At 45.5% G+C, this 13684-nt stretch overlaps 1 long non-coding RNA gene across 15 annotated transcripts; it reads left to right on the forward strand.

Annotated features, from left to right (window-relative positions):
* The first annotated feature begins 843 nt into the window (after window positions 1-843).
* On the forward strand, window positions 844-13166 carry LOC115333906. Of its 15 annotated transcripts, none has more exons than XR_005931081.1 (9): window positions 844-1904; window positions 2869-3824; window positions 4287-9423; window positions 9508-9667; window positions 9782-10045; window positions 10185-10297; window positions 10424-10497; window positions 11181-11309; window positions 11559-13166. It is a non-coding gene; the product is annotated as an uncharacterized LOC115333906 (long non-coding RNA). The 15 variants fall into 15 exon arrangements; XR_005931076.1 differs by having other exon boundaries at window positions 848-1904; window positions 4287-4853; window positions 4984-5055; window positions 5546-9423; window positions 10185-11309; XR_005931077.1 differs by having other exon boundaries at window positions 10185-10497.
* Window positions 13167-13684: the final 518 nt, after the last annotated feature.

Below are 13684 nucleotides of genomic sequence, written 5' to 3' on the forward strand. Positions count from 1 at the left end.
GGAAAAAATCAGCTACTGCCATGAACTTAGCAGCTCAATCTCAACCCTAGTTAAGTGTCAACACTTCTTTGCTTATGACCAGAACGTCCAAGAATTTGGAAGAAAAATAAATGTGAAAGGGGGAGCTAGAATAAAAATGCCTCCATACCTATGATGTATGAGTATTGGTTTGAAAAATGGTACAGAGAACAAAGTACAGTGAGTTGGGACAAATGTGCTTTAAATAAGAGTTGAGGATGTGCTACGTATAGTACGTGTAACATCTTGTTCATGTGCAAGAACAGACTGTGAAAGAAACAGCTTTGTGTGGGAGAAGTGACATCAAAGAGCCCGAAAGAGCTAGCAGTGTAATAGGAAACATTTGCCTTTTGAGGACTGTTATTGCTGCTGGTCACTTCTTTTCTTTTTTTTTTTTTTTTTCTCCTTATTTCTTTTTCCCCTCCTGTATTAAAACCCAGCAGCATGAGCAATGTGAGGCAGCATGGGTAAGGTGGGCCAGATGGGCAATAAGGCAGGGTACGGAGGGCTAGCTAAATTTGTGGGGACTTTTGCAGCTTCCCTCCTGCCCCCTTTACACTGAGTTTCTATCAGCCTTGAAGGTTATAGTTGCATTTGTTGGCCAACCAAAGCAAGGCTGGATGCTCAACTTCTTGTCTTTAGCAGCGTAGTTACTAACCAGGATTGCCAGCTTCCTTCAAACATGTCCTAGACATTAGCGGGCAAAACGCTTCATGGGGGGAGAGGGGAAATTGAGGGTGTAGGAGTGGGACAAAGATGCCTAAAAAGCTGTGGGCGCCATGGGGGAGCTGGTGGGATCAGGGACTGTGGAGACCGCACCACAGCGGAGCGGGAGGAGGAATGTCACCTCAGGAAGGAGAGGGCATGGCATGGCGGGAGGCTGGTATGCATGCTTGGTATGGAGAAAGTGATGGTTTTCCTGTCGAGCGTCATGGTTGTTATCCTTGTTGCCAACAGAAGGCTCATGCTGAGGAAGAAGTGTTGTGGTATAGCTGTATGCAGGCGGCAAGCTGGCCGTGCCACAGCCACATCTTACAACTTGCACTTAACGGAGTTTATCAGGTATTTTTTGGAGAGTATCTGAAGTTTTCCAGCCTTGCTTTGCATTAGCAGCAAGGAACGTAGTGCATATTGTACTTATGAGGAGCATAAGAGCCAGGAGGCACAACGCGTATGTAGCTGCGTTGGGTGCTTTGGGCCAGACGTGAGAAGTTCAGGGTGATGTGGATGACCACAGGATGGCGTATCGTGGCTTGTAAAGCACAGAACGGTATTTAATGAGCAGTTGGTAATACTGGCTGAAGTGCGTCTGAACTATGTTCATCCTGTGACTTCTATTGCTAGAAATTTCTAATGTTTTCTTTCCTTTCACTCACAATGTTACCTCTTCCTTTCAGAGTAAATGCTAACTTTCCAGAGTGAGGTTTGGACTTCATTGTACTAATAACCTTAAAACTGATAAAAAGAGGCAGATGCTCTTTGGTTATAAGAATAACACAATCCCATGCTAGGGGAGACTTTGATCAAATTTACTGACAACCTGAAATGAATGAAAAGGCCCTACTCGCAGCAAGAGAGCTTTTCTAGGAGTATATTGCATATTGGCTGTTTTCCAAGCTCCGTGAAATCTTTTAGAAGCACGCTGTGACATATTTCAGTTGGTTTTAGTGAATTGCAGTGTACAAGCTGGGTTTTTTTCCTGCAGCGTTCCCATCAGACCGCGCGCAGGAAGCGTCTTTCTGTTATTTCTCTGTGTGGGCACACACAGACCTGGATCTTGGAGAATTTGCAGCGGCTTCAGCTCTGTAACCTGCAGCGCAAGGGGAACATCGGCCCGCACGGGGAGAGCGTCCGACCGCGTAGCTGTGCTCCGTTGGCGTGTCCAGGTGAGTCCTTGGGTAAGGCTGGCTACAACACGTCTTGGTGCCTGCTGCTGCTGCTTTTGACATAGACTGGATTATTTACTGAAAACCAAGATGTAAAAATAAGCAGGCACCAGCCGCGAGCTGTGTGCTGGTGAGCTGCCTCTGCAGGGCTACGGCCTGGGTCTGGGAAGGTGGGACTGCTGCCCTTCCAGCTCCGCGGTCTAACCCAGCCTAGCAAGGAGGTGCGGGAAGATGGGTGAGCCTGATCGTCTTCACAAAGCGCTTTGAGATGTCTCCGTGGCAAGTGCTGGGCAAGGGCTGAGTACCATCAGCACTGCTGTCGCTGGGAAGTCTGGTTTGGCCCCCGGATCAGCGACTGGCCTTGTTATGCCTGTGCTGCACGTAGTTTTGACTTGAGCTGGGAGCGGTTCCTCTGCTCTTTCATAGTTTGCCTTCTCCTTCGCACGTCTCCAACAGGAAGTGCAGATTCAGCAGGCATTGTATGCTTCAGCAGCCTGCCAGCTGCCTTGCTGAAGCTAATTCACAATTCAAGTCACTCCTGATAAGTTTGCAAACAATGTGCAGTGATTTCTGAGCTAGATAGCAGCTGAGCTGAACTCCTCGGTTTCCAGCCTGTCAGTTGAATGAAGCTGTGCATTTACTTTGTAAAGCTCGTGGGTCAAACCTGGTCTTAACGTTTTGCTTAACGTTTTGTGCCGCTGTGATGTTTCATAAATTTCTTATTTGTTTAGGAATAACTTTAAGTTAGTGTCATCATTATTATTAAAACTCTTAAATGAGTGTGGAGAGGCACAAAGAAGGCATATGGTTAGTGTTGATTTAATATAAGCTAGGACTTGAACCCAGGACTTCTGACTTGCAGTTTAGTTCTTTGATTACTGGTCGATTCTGTTACCCCCTTTATAACACACTGAAATAGCCTGGGAATAACCCTAGTGAAAACAAGAGCAACATTTTTTCTTAGCCTAACTTGATGTGGCAGCCACTGAAAGCTTGCACTGAGGAACTGGCCCAGAGGAAGCGACTCCGCACTTGTGGCTCATCAGCCCCGGCAGGAAACAGCAGGTCAAAGTTAGAAGGAACTTACTGAAAAGCTAATGAGTGAGTGGTGCAGCAAACATTGAGGGAAAGCACAGTTCCACAGCCAGCAGAGGAGCTTGGGGTTCTCTACCTTGGTCCTTATTCCACTTGCTCTCTGTTGGTTCATATCTGTTCAACCAGAGAGATGCCAAGGTGATGATCTATCAGATAAGGATTTGTAGGTGAGACTGTGCCCTCTCCTGATCTGCGCACAGCTCTCCCTGGAAAATAGGGTCAGTACAGAGCACACACTATTTAATCTTACTCAGTATGTTTTTATGAAACAAAATCCTCATGACTTTATATCTCAGCTTAGCAGATACTAGTTTTTTCAGATGTGAGTAAGGTCGGTAGTCGCAAATGTAGCAGCCTAGAACTGCAGGATGGTTTTGACCATTCTGTGCAAAAATTGGTACAACTCAGTGGCAGAAGTAGCAATATATGTTGTTCCTGCCAGGTGGCAGCAGGGTTTTTTTATAGGTAAGCTTGGGGAAGCTCACCTTGGTGGACTTTCCAAAGGGCATGAGGTCACATCATTAGGCAGACTTACATTTTGAAGTGTATTTGTCACTGTGCAATACATTGGGGTTTTTTTTTATTCCTCCTTTAGTATTGGAATTGGAAATTCAAGTTGGAGAAATGTGAAAGCAATTGGGCCTAATCCATTCTTGTCATTGCTCCTTTTGTTTTCACTGGAGTTACTCCAAGGCTGAATTCAGCATATGATGAACAACTTGTTCTCCAAAGTTGGAACTTAGGGGAGAAGGTTCTAGGGATGATCACGCAACTCTGAGGCTCCTTCTCAAACAGCTGAAGCTCCCACAAGAGGGACAATACATCGTGAGTTCAGGTTATTGAATTTAGTACAACATTCTAGCAATAAGCCTGCTAGTCATAATAAGACATTATTATCCATTAGAACAATTACTTGAATGAAACCCAACTGCTAGCTCACTTAGATTGGATGGAAAAATCCTAGCTGTTGATCTCAGTTGCCAGTTAGCTAAACAGATGCTAACTACGAGCAAACAACAAATGGTTCTGAGCCTGGCAGTCCTCTTCCCACTTGCCTTTCCTTTCATCTTTTCTGGAGCCAGCTCCTCCAGGGTTGCCACTTGTGAAACATTGCCTGCTCTTCATGCATTGACCGTCTCAGCTGCAGCCCAGAAAAGTCTCCAAAGAGGTTACAAGCCCTAGGTCTGTTTTGGTTAGATGGAAAAAGGAGAGTGCTATAAGCTATCGAAAAGCTGCACATTACCAACTGAGGACTAGGTGGTGTTTGTTTGGGTTTGTTTTTTGAAGGAGGGGAGATATTTCTGTTAAGAACTAAGATGAAACTCTTCACAGATCTGCAAGAATGAACCAGTCCTCACTGCTGGTTAATCCCTCCTGTGCTCCTGTGTGCCGTTGGAGGGGTCATGGCAGACACAAGATCCCCATGGTAAAATTAAGCTTTTCTTTCTTGGAGAAATAACCATTACTGTCTCTCTGGCTCACTCCATTTCATTTACTTTCTAAACAACTTTGATCACAAAGGGCTCGAGGAGGAATGCAGCACTTGCAAAGAAAAGGCCTGGATTATTTTCTTCGTTTGAGAGTCTTGTGAAAGTTGTGCTTCCTGCTCTTGCCCGGAGTGCAGTCTTCGCTGTGTGTGATTTGGAGGGTGGAGGATCCACCAAGCCTGCCGTGCTTGGGAGGCCAGAGTAGGTTTCTGCTGAACAACGTGAGTCCTGTCCGACTAATGGAAAATCTCTCTGTCCCAAAGCCCAGCTGACACTGAGGCAGGAGATCTTCTTGTATCAGCTCTGCCGTGTTGGGGCATATCACCTCTGCAGCTCTGCTCAGCCAGTTTTCAGTGCCACAACCACGGTACGTCCTTGGTCTTGCTGAGGTTGAGCACTTCTCCGTTACCCTTTGGATATCGTTTTCTTCCTCATCTACTTTGCTCCTGACGCAGGGACTGGATGCTGGCTGCTCTCCTTACTGCTTCTCCTTCCAGACCCTCTCTGTTTGCAATGATCCAAGCTGCAGTTAGTACCACCGCAGCCGACTGCCCGGACTACCAAGAATGGTACAGAACATGCTAAGAATAGCAACAGCATTACAGGAAGGGGCATTTATAGTGTTTATTACAGCTAACTGAAAGTAGAGGAAGCACTTCCCTAACACCTTAGCTGATGCTCAGGGTGAAATATTTTCTTCAACAGTTACATACTTAGTAAGTGGGAAGGAAGGAGGTTTCGCTTTTAAAACCAAAATAAAGCAACTTCCAATCTTACCTGCCTTATTTCTCTCCACAACAGAAAATGCACCCCTAATAAGCTGGTCAGTGTAATGGTCAATGAAATGCTGCTTTGCTTAGATCTGAGGAGGTTTTAGGGAGAAGGCAGAAAATTTGATGTATTCCACACAGTTACTGACCTCAAGGCTCAGTGGAACAAACACCAGATAGCCAAGGAAAACAGAAAGAATAGTTAAAATCTCCCAAACCACAGCGCGGAGGGATTATCACACCAAACTTTGGTTAAAGTTCACATAGCAAAGAGGATCTCTCTTTCTAGGAACTACAGCTCCTACTGTTTGTCAGATATGTTGGTCCAACACATAATCACTTCCCCAACTGCAGTTGGTCACCAAGAGCGCTGTAATTTGGACCAAGACTTTTGGAAGACTTCAACACCAAACCAAGCATGTTATTGCCTAGCTTAAGCACGGGGGAGGAGGGGGTGTATTTCCCCTTCTGTGGCTGTGTTTCTGCAAGGTGCCCAAACACAATATAAATGTCTGGATTTATACAACATGGGCTTGACAGGGTTCAAAGGTGGGACCTGCTCAGCCTCCTGGTCCAAAAGCCTTGCCTCCCCCTGAGAGCCCAGCACCAGGTAAGACTGCAGGCTTGTGCCTCCAGCCCTGGTGCACTCTTATTTTGTCTTCTATTTGGGTTTTTGCTTCACTTCCCTTCAAGCATTTGGCTCTAGGATTTGGGGCATCTCGTCTTTCACTTTGAAACTCTCTGTTCCTTCTAGCTATTGAGCCACCTGGGAATTACAGATCCTAAGAGTTTGGAAACAAGAAGATTAAAAAGAAAAAAAGCCATCAAAAACTGTATTGTCTTAATTCCTGGAGGAGGCAGATTGTAACTCATGTTCTTGAATACTGTGGTTAGGTGTTCAGCCCAGTTCTCCTGTAAGCTAAAATTTTTTTTATTTATTTTGCCCTGTGAAGTATTTGCCTAAGGACTTTCTTCTGTTCCCAGGTTAGTAGTAATGCCTGTGGAGAAAGACTAACTGCTTCTTAAAAAAACTGCATCAAATGTGGGTGGAGGACACAGATAAGCAGCCTGGCGTGGAGAGTTGGTGGGGGTGGTTTTGGATGACTTATTCCTCCTCAAGTGACACGATCCCACACTGTACTTGTTCAATTCAGGCACGAACTTTCCCAAAACAAGGAAGTTTGGGTTCTGGGTTCAGCTGTGAGAGCTGAATATTGCTTTCCAGATGGGTGTTTGTGCCCTTCCTTGAACAAAACCACAGTTCAGTCCTGGCCATCGAGGCACCAGATTTCTTCCTTGATGCTTTCCCTGATCCCCAGGAATGCTCCCTGTCCCAGAGGGGCTGTGACCGGCTGCTCTGGGGGCTGTTTGTCCGACCTGTCTGCAGAGGCTGCTGGAAAAGAAAGCGTCGAGAGGTGCACCTCTGGGCCAGGCCCTGGCAAGTGCTGTGGATTTTTTTTTTTTTTTTCCTTCCCCCCTTGAACTTTGCTGAAATGCACAGCCATACTTCAGGACCTTCAAGGGCTGCTTCTCTAATCTCCCCAGAAGGATTACTGCTGCTGGAAATCATGAGGGCTTGGACTAGCTATCAACTTTATCAGGAAAGCTTCTTTCCGGCCAAGCTAGTAAGAGCTTTGCTAGGCGGGAATCTTGGGTTGAAGCTGCTCTTCTCATATTTCACAGATGGCCTCAATGAATGATTTACTAGGAGAGTAAAAGATTAGCCAGATTCCTCCAACTGCATCTCGAGTCATATAAAGCACTGGATTTTATTGGGGCCTAGGCAATACCTAATTCTTTAGCCTTGTTAGACTGTTTTACAGTGACTAATTGCCCTGTGTTCCCCTCCCTGAGAATCAGGTGTCTCCTGGTGAGGAACGCAGTCTCCTCGCCTGAGCCTCACCCGCAGCTTTGGAACAGCCATGCCAGTGAAGGCTTCTCCATATGGTCAGGTACCCAAAGGCCACAAGACGTTATGTCTCTAGTTGTCTTTTATTGGAGAGGTTAGTATGCTTCTGGGAGGGAGATGGTAAAGGGAATACTTAAAATATGCAATGAGGTGTTTCCATAAAATTATCAAAAGCTTTGCAGAATCTTCCTATGGAGAAGAGCCATCGCTGGAGAGTTCACATCTACAGGGGTTTGGGTAGGGCAAAATCTCTTGCTTTAATGTTTTAGCTAGACTCCAGGGCTCAGATGAGCTCTTCTGGGGGAAGGGAGGTTACCCCATGTTTGCCTGTTATGGAGTTTCTCACGTTTTTCTCCTTTACACTTGGCAGCCAGAACTCTGTGTCTCACTCTCTATGGCAATTCCTACAGAGTTTGGCTGTTTTAAAGGACTGCGGTACTGATTTAGATGTCCAAATTGGAAAAGCAGGGTTTAAAGTGGACCCACTTTTTCCTTTAGAGTAAGACTTGTTAAAGATCTTTTGTTAAATTATTTACCAGTGGTTTCACAAGATCAACAGATCTTTGCATTTAACCATTTGCATTCATTTGCATGACTTCCATCATGATTTTCTCCCCTGTCCTCTAAATCAAAAACAACCCTAAGATCACTAAAGGGCTTGCAGGGATGGGTTGCCCATCGCTATAGATATATGAAGTGCACACACCATAAAGTGTAAAGCAATATCGGCATGTGCTGATCTCATGTAAACAGTCTTTGGTTTATAGCAGTCAGAGATGAGAGCTCTGAGACTCGCTGGGGGAATCAACCCCTAGCAGAAATGTTTAAAATATTTGGGTTTTAGCCAAGAGGCTAAGAAAAGAGGTTTTTCTATCTTCCTTTTTCTCTGCTGTGATCGCCTCACATACAACACTAAAAGCTACGTAAGAAACAGGGATGAGAAGAAACAGTTCTGACAGTCTCGTCCCTAAGGCATCAAAAGATGTCGAAGATGCTCAGGCTGCCCCAGAAGTACAGAGATAATAAAACTTGCTACTTTTCCAATTTCTGCATCATCATTTATACGTATGAATTGGAGCTGAACCTACTCCCCAGCGGTCTGTTTTGGTTGAACCTATGGCAGAAAGGAGACAGAAGCAGCCCCTGGAGTCCCCTTGATAAAAGCTCCCCCACCACAGTTCTTCAAGGCTAAAATTTTGCCACAAGCTATAGCAGGGTGAGGGAAGTTATAAAAAGTACAGGAATGCAAAATTCTGTCCTCTTCTCAGTGAAGGTAGAAATAAAATGTGTGCGCATGTTTCCGGGATAGAACATAATCTGCCATCGGTTGTGTCTAGCATAAAGGAACTGTGCATTGGCATCTGTTGTATGTACAATTTTTCAAGCATATCAGTTAGCAGAACAGATCCTGCATCATTTATTTTGAGATGACTCTGTCCTCCCCACAATGCAACTGACCTGTAGGAATAGAATATTACGACTAAACATCACTTTAAAAGCAAATGTGATCCTTTCATGTTTAAAAAAAAAAAAAAAAGGTAGTATTTGTCAAGCCTGTGTTTATGAGGGCAACACCATATCTCGGAGGATTACTCACCATGGCAATTTTTGAGGATATTAAGTCACTCACCCAGATTTTATCCATAGACTGCCGGACCAGGGGGATCCCTGGTGTTGCCTGAGTGTAATCTCCCATCAGTGACCATCGAAGGTCTCGGAACCCTGAAAGACCTCATCAGAGACTGTGCCTCCACTTCTCATTGCTAAGCAGATGAGGCCGTTGATAAGGGTTTGAAAAGGCACAGTCAAAAGACGGAGGAATTAACAGGAAGAATTCAGAGTCATGAGAAGAGACATAAAAGTGAATTTCCTTGATTTTTTAATATCACTCTCATTATTTTTAGATGTATGATCTTTTTGCCAGGTGCACCGAATGGACGCCTGGGACCCTGACGTCTAACTCTGAACAGGCATCAGGCCATGATTCCAGCCTTTTGCTGAGCATCCCACCATGTTTGAGTGTTTGGAAGTCTGTGCTGGCAATGGTGGGACAGCTGTGCAATATACTGCCATAAAACGTTCCTCTAGCAATGTTGTCTCGCTTTTTATTCTATTCTTCCTGGAAACTGTTATTGTCAATGCAACAGCAGATCTGCTCCTATAGAAAGGGCTGTTCTCTGCGTGCCTGCCCTCATCCACGCACAGTGACTGAAGATACCCCTTTCCAAAACCAAACAGGAATTGAAAAAAGTAATGAGGTAAAAAGGAAATGAAATTGCTAATGACTTTATGAGATTACTTAAAATGCTTATTTCTCACCAATTTTTATTGCACTTTGTCAGGATCCTGTCTGAGAGTGGCCCGGAGCACAGCAGCCCTGGCTTGCTCACCAGCATGAGGACGATTGCTCAGCGGCAGAGACAGGCAAGGGTTCGAAAGGAAACAGCTGTGACCCCTTTTTGGAGCATTTGCTCTTATTTATCCCCTTAGATGTATCCCAATGTCAATAACTTTTCATATCACTTTACAAAGTGATTGCTAAGTGGGATGGAGGAGAAGGTATTCTGTAATGTAATAATTTCTGTCTTTTCTCTTTATTTCCCTGCGTGGTCATAGAATGGAAATCTGGCTGGTTGTTAATTTGAAAGCATTTGTAGTGGTGATGGCATAATAGATATGGAAGTTCACAGGACTCTGGCAACTACTAATGTATTGAGGCTTTCAGATGAAAAAACGAAAGCTGCCTGTAAAGGATTCCCATTTGTCATGAAAACCTCACAATACCATGGGACAGCTGTTTGCCTGGGATCTGTATCTCAGATGTAAGGAACCAGAACAGACATGTGCTCTGTTGTACAAAGACCATAACCCCAGAGACAGGTAAATCATTCTTTATAAGGAAAAGACATCATACAGAATTAACGTTTTCTATAAAAGATGCTTTTCAGGTTTTGCTTGCTATTCAACATAATCAAAAACATGGCTTAAAATGCATAAATTATCGTCTTTTATATTCTAGTGCTCTAGTACCTTCCTCTGGAGATGGATTTGGCGCTGCTGCAAGCATGGCTGGATAGCTGGCAGGATCTGTTTTGGGAGGCAGCTCTCCTGTTGTCGTACAAGAGCACAAAGGTGAAGTAGGTGTCAAAAGTTTCCTGGGAGATGTTGGGTCCAGGGTCTTTACTCCCCTCAAGCCACTCTGTGCTTTGCCTCGTTCCCCATATCAAATAATTTGGTGAGTTTTCATTTGAAAATCAGAACGAAAAAAAAGTCCAGGGCTGAAGCTTCACCAAGCAGCTGGAAATTAGGAAAAGCCAAGCTGTGATGCAAAGGTAACACAAATTTCATGCAAAGGGCGAGCTCCTGGAAAATCTCCCCCTGGTTGTCTTGATGTGCTTTTATTTTTCACATGGTATCTTTGCCATGGCTTCAAACACAGCATTGGGCTTATGTGCGACCAGGTTGCTTGGGAGGCCGTCACGCAAAGGTCTTTTAACAAAACAGAGGTGCTGCCATGAAGTTCAGGGAGGAGGAATAATCCCCCCTGAGCTCCCTGTGAGCCTCCTTGTTGGTGTATTTTTAGCAATGACTCTCTTTAGTTCATTCTGTGTCAGGAAATTCTGCAATGAACTTCCCGCTGTGCCACGCTGTGCCGGTACGTCACAAGGGCAAAGCACGTCTGCGTGGAAGAGTTTACCTAATACAAATTTCCCTGACTTTGGCAGTTCCAAAGATTTCCTCCCATCCTTCCTTCTTCTCTCCACTTTTTGGTTATTGCTTCAAATTAATAAGAGAGCAAACCTTGTAAATAAGGGATGACAAAAATATGCAAATAAAATGGCGAGATTAACCCAACTGTGGGCTCAGTGTATGCAGGCACAGGAAAGTGAAAGAATATTGAACGAAGCTTTCAAAACTTTGTTTCCGTGCCAGAGCTTAATCTCCAGACACTAATTTAGCTGTACTAGTAATGCATTTAAGTGTGTTCCTCTGTTAAGCAATATATTCCCTACAGAGCAGCTCTGGAGCAGCTGTTAGCTACAGGCTTTCCACAGGCTGAGGTCTCTGGATCAGAAACACTCTATCTTCCACCAGCACATCCCCCTGAACTGCTCCACACATCAGTGATCTCTCTTCAGGCAAGGTGAGTTCCAGATTTCAAAGTGCTTTAGCTCAGTTGGCGAAGCAGAGGCTGAGGTCAACTCAACCGCTTGCCGCTCCTTCCATCGTGTCTGGAGATCCGGCACTGTCCCTTGTCACATCTCCGCTGAAAATAATGCTGACTTTGTTGCAAGGAACTGTGCTTGGCTGCTGCATGCTCACCGCAAGTTGCATAAGCTGCTGCTCCCATGCATTCAAACACATTCAGACACCTTATTTTATTTTCTTTAAGGTGGTGCAAGGTCTTCCTTTTCCTTTTTTTTTCAGGCATGAATTCATCTAAGTGCACCCCACGGCTTGCAGAGGGCCCATGGCAGGCTGAGACACCAGGGCTGAACGAGGACAATCTCGACTTTGTTGCTGCTAAAGACAGAGATTATTTTTAATGTAAAAGTTATTGTCTCGGGCAGCCTTCATCTCACCAGTGCACAATTTCAGAATGCTTTAAATTAAGTCTGGAGGCTAAAAGTGTGTTAGTCATTGCCCATACATCTTAGGGGAAGCAGGGCTCTCTAAAGTTATTGTTAGCATTAGGCATCTGGTTTATGTTTATAATGATTTATTCAATGATGGAAGACAGGTAAGGAACCATCATGGAAGACAAACTAGAAAAGATTAGGGTTTTCAAAGCTCTGAAGCCATTGTTAAATCAAAGTTGTCTGACTTCAAAAGGAATATATAACTTGATTAGATTCTTTAAACAATGTACAATGCTCACAAAGTTGGCAGATACTATTAGAGGCAGAGTTGGTAGCACAGCCTGCTCTGGAGGGTGCTTGTCCCTTCTAAGTGCAAGATCCTGTTCTTATGTCATGACTCTGGCTTTTTCTCTTTTTGGGAAAATTTCAGCCAAGTACTTCAACTGCCTGTGAGAGCCAGGGCAGAGAAGAATACATTGTTTTTTCCGTGTTAGAATAATTCAGGAAATCCTTTCTTTGGAGAGATCTAATGCTTCCATACTTTGAAACAGGGACTTGAAATCCAGTGGGGGAAGATAGGCTTTGTGCTAAAGACGGGCGTGTTGCCATTGCCATAAGGATCTGACCACGGTTATTTCAGTTTTATGAGCCTCTGAAAAAGACTAGTTTATGTATGTGCAGTAGGGCTTTGCAAGAGCTTAGCTAAGATTAGAGAAGAGTCTCTGCTCGTGTCTCCCGGTGCCTGGCCCTCACCGGCCTGTGCGAGTGGTGAAATTGGTCTTTCCTGGTAAGGACTAGCTCTCGCTAAGAGCAGCGCTTTGGGAGGGAGAAGAGAAAGCCCATCCACGGTGGCTCCCGGTACGCTGGAGCAGAGATGGGGACTGTGCCTGGAAGCAGGAGCTGGTGGGACAGGGCAGGCTGGGAAGGGTAGGCTGGGGGGTGATGGATCTGTGCCCGTTTGATTGCCTCTCCGCATCCTGACGGGGTATTGCCTTCCTCTCCTGCCAGAAAACGTCGGTGACACTCACAAGCAACAATCCCCATTTCTTCCAGGCGCGGATGCAGGCGGAGGGTAACGCACCACCGCTGCAGCCATCCCAGGTCGTGGAGGGAGTACCCACGCCAAGGGGGAGGGGGGCAGCCCCAGGCACGCAGCGGGACATAGGCAAAAGCTGGATCTGGAGATCCTCAATTCTTCCTCCAGCTGAACACGTTTGTTCATCCCACCCACTCTTTCGGATAAAAGACGCTGTCCTGTGTTGCAGCTGACGCGCTCAGCAGGTTCAATTCTCCACGGTGGCAATCCCAAGCTGTTGGGCAGGGGCTTCTCATTTTTTTCTCCTGTAGCGTAGAGCAGATAAATAATTGTTATTGCTCTGCTCTCTGCCTTGTTTCAGAGCAGCCTGCCTTCCCGCTGCAGAGATGTGGTGAAGGGACGCATGGGGCTGTGCAGCCAGAGGTGCCAGCTGCCAGAGCAGGCTGGAGATTTCCAGTGCCTGCACTTTTCCTACAAAAACCAGGACAAAAACCAGGTCTACACAACTACAACTGCACATAGGCATGTATTTACTTATCTTTATTTTCCTTTTTCCAAAACACACCTTGACCCAAGGGATAACCCAGCTGGGGTTTACCAGCCTGCCAAGGAAGCAGTTCAATGAAATCTTGTGGATCTTGGGGCAAATACTGCTCATGGAGAACTTTCCAGGGCTCTGCTATAAACTCAGCACGCCCGTCCCACCAGGTTCAGCCAGCCTTGGGTAGTGTCACCTCCTACAATGCTGCTGAGGAGGCCACAGCAATGTGCCCTCCCCATGGGGACAGGTTGTTGGGGGTGACCAACATCTGTCAGACCTGTAGCCACCCCAAAATAGAAATAAATAATTCATGTTTAGCATTGGTGCCATTCACCTGGGGTGAACCCTACATGCACCGACCG

This window comes from Aquila chrysaetos, chromosome 21 (assembly GCF_900496995.4).
Source record: "Aquila chrysaetos chrysaetos chromosome 21, bAquChr1.4, whole genome shotgun sequence".
Taxonomy (NCBI): Eukaryota; Metazoa; Chordata; class Aves; order Accipitriformes; family Accipitridae; genus Aquila; species Aquila chrysaetos.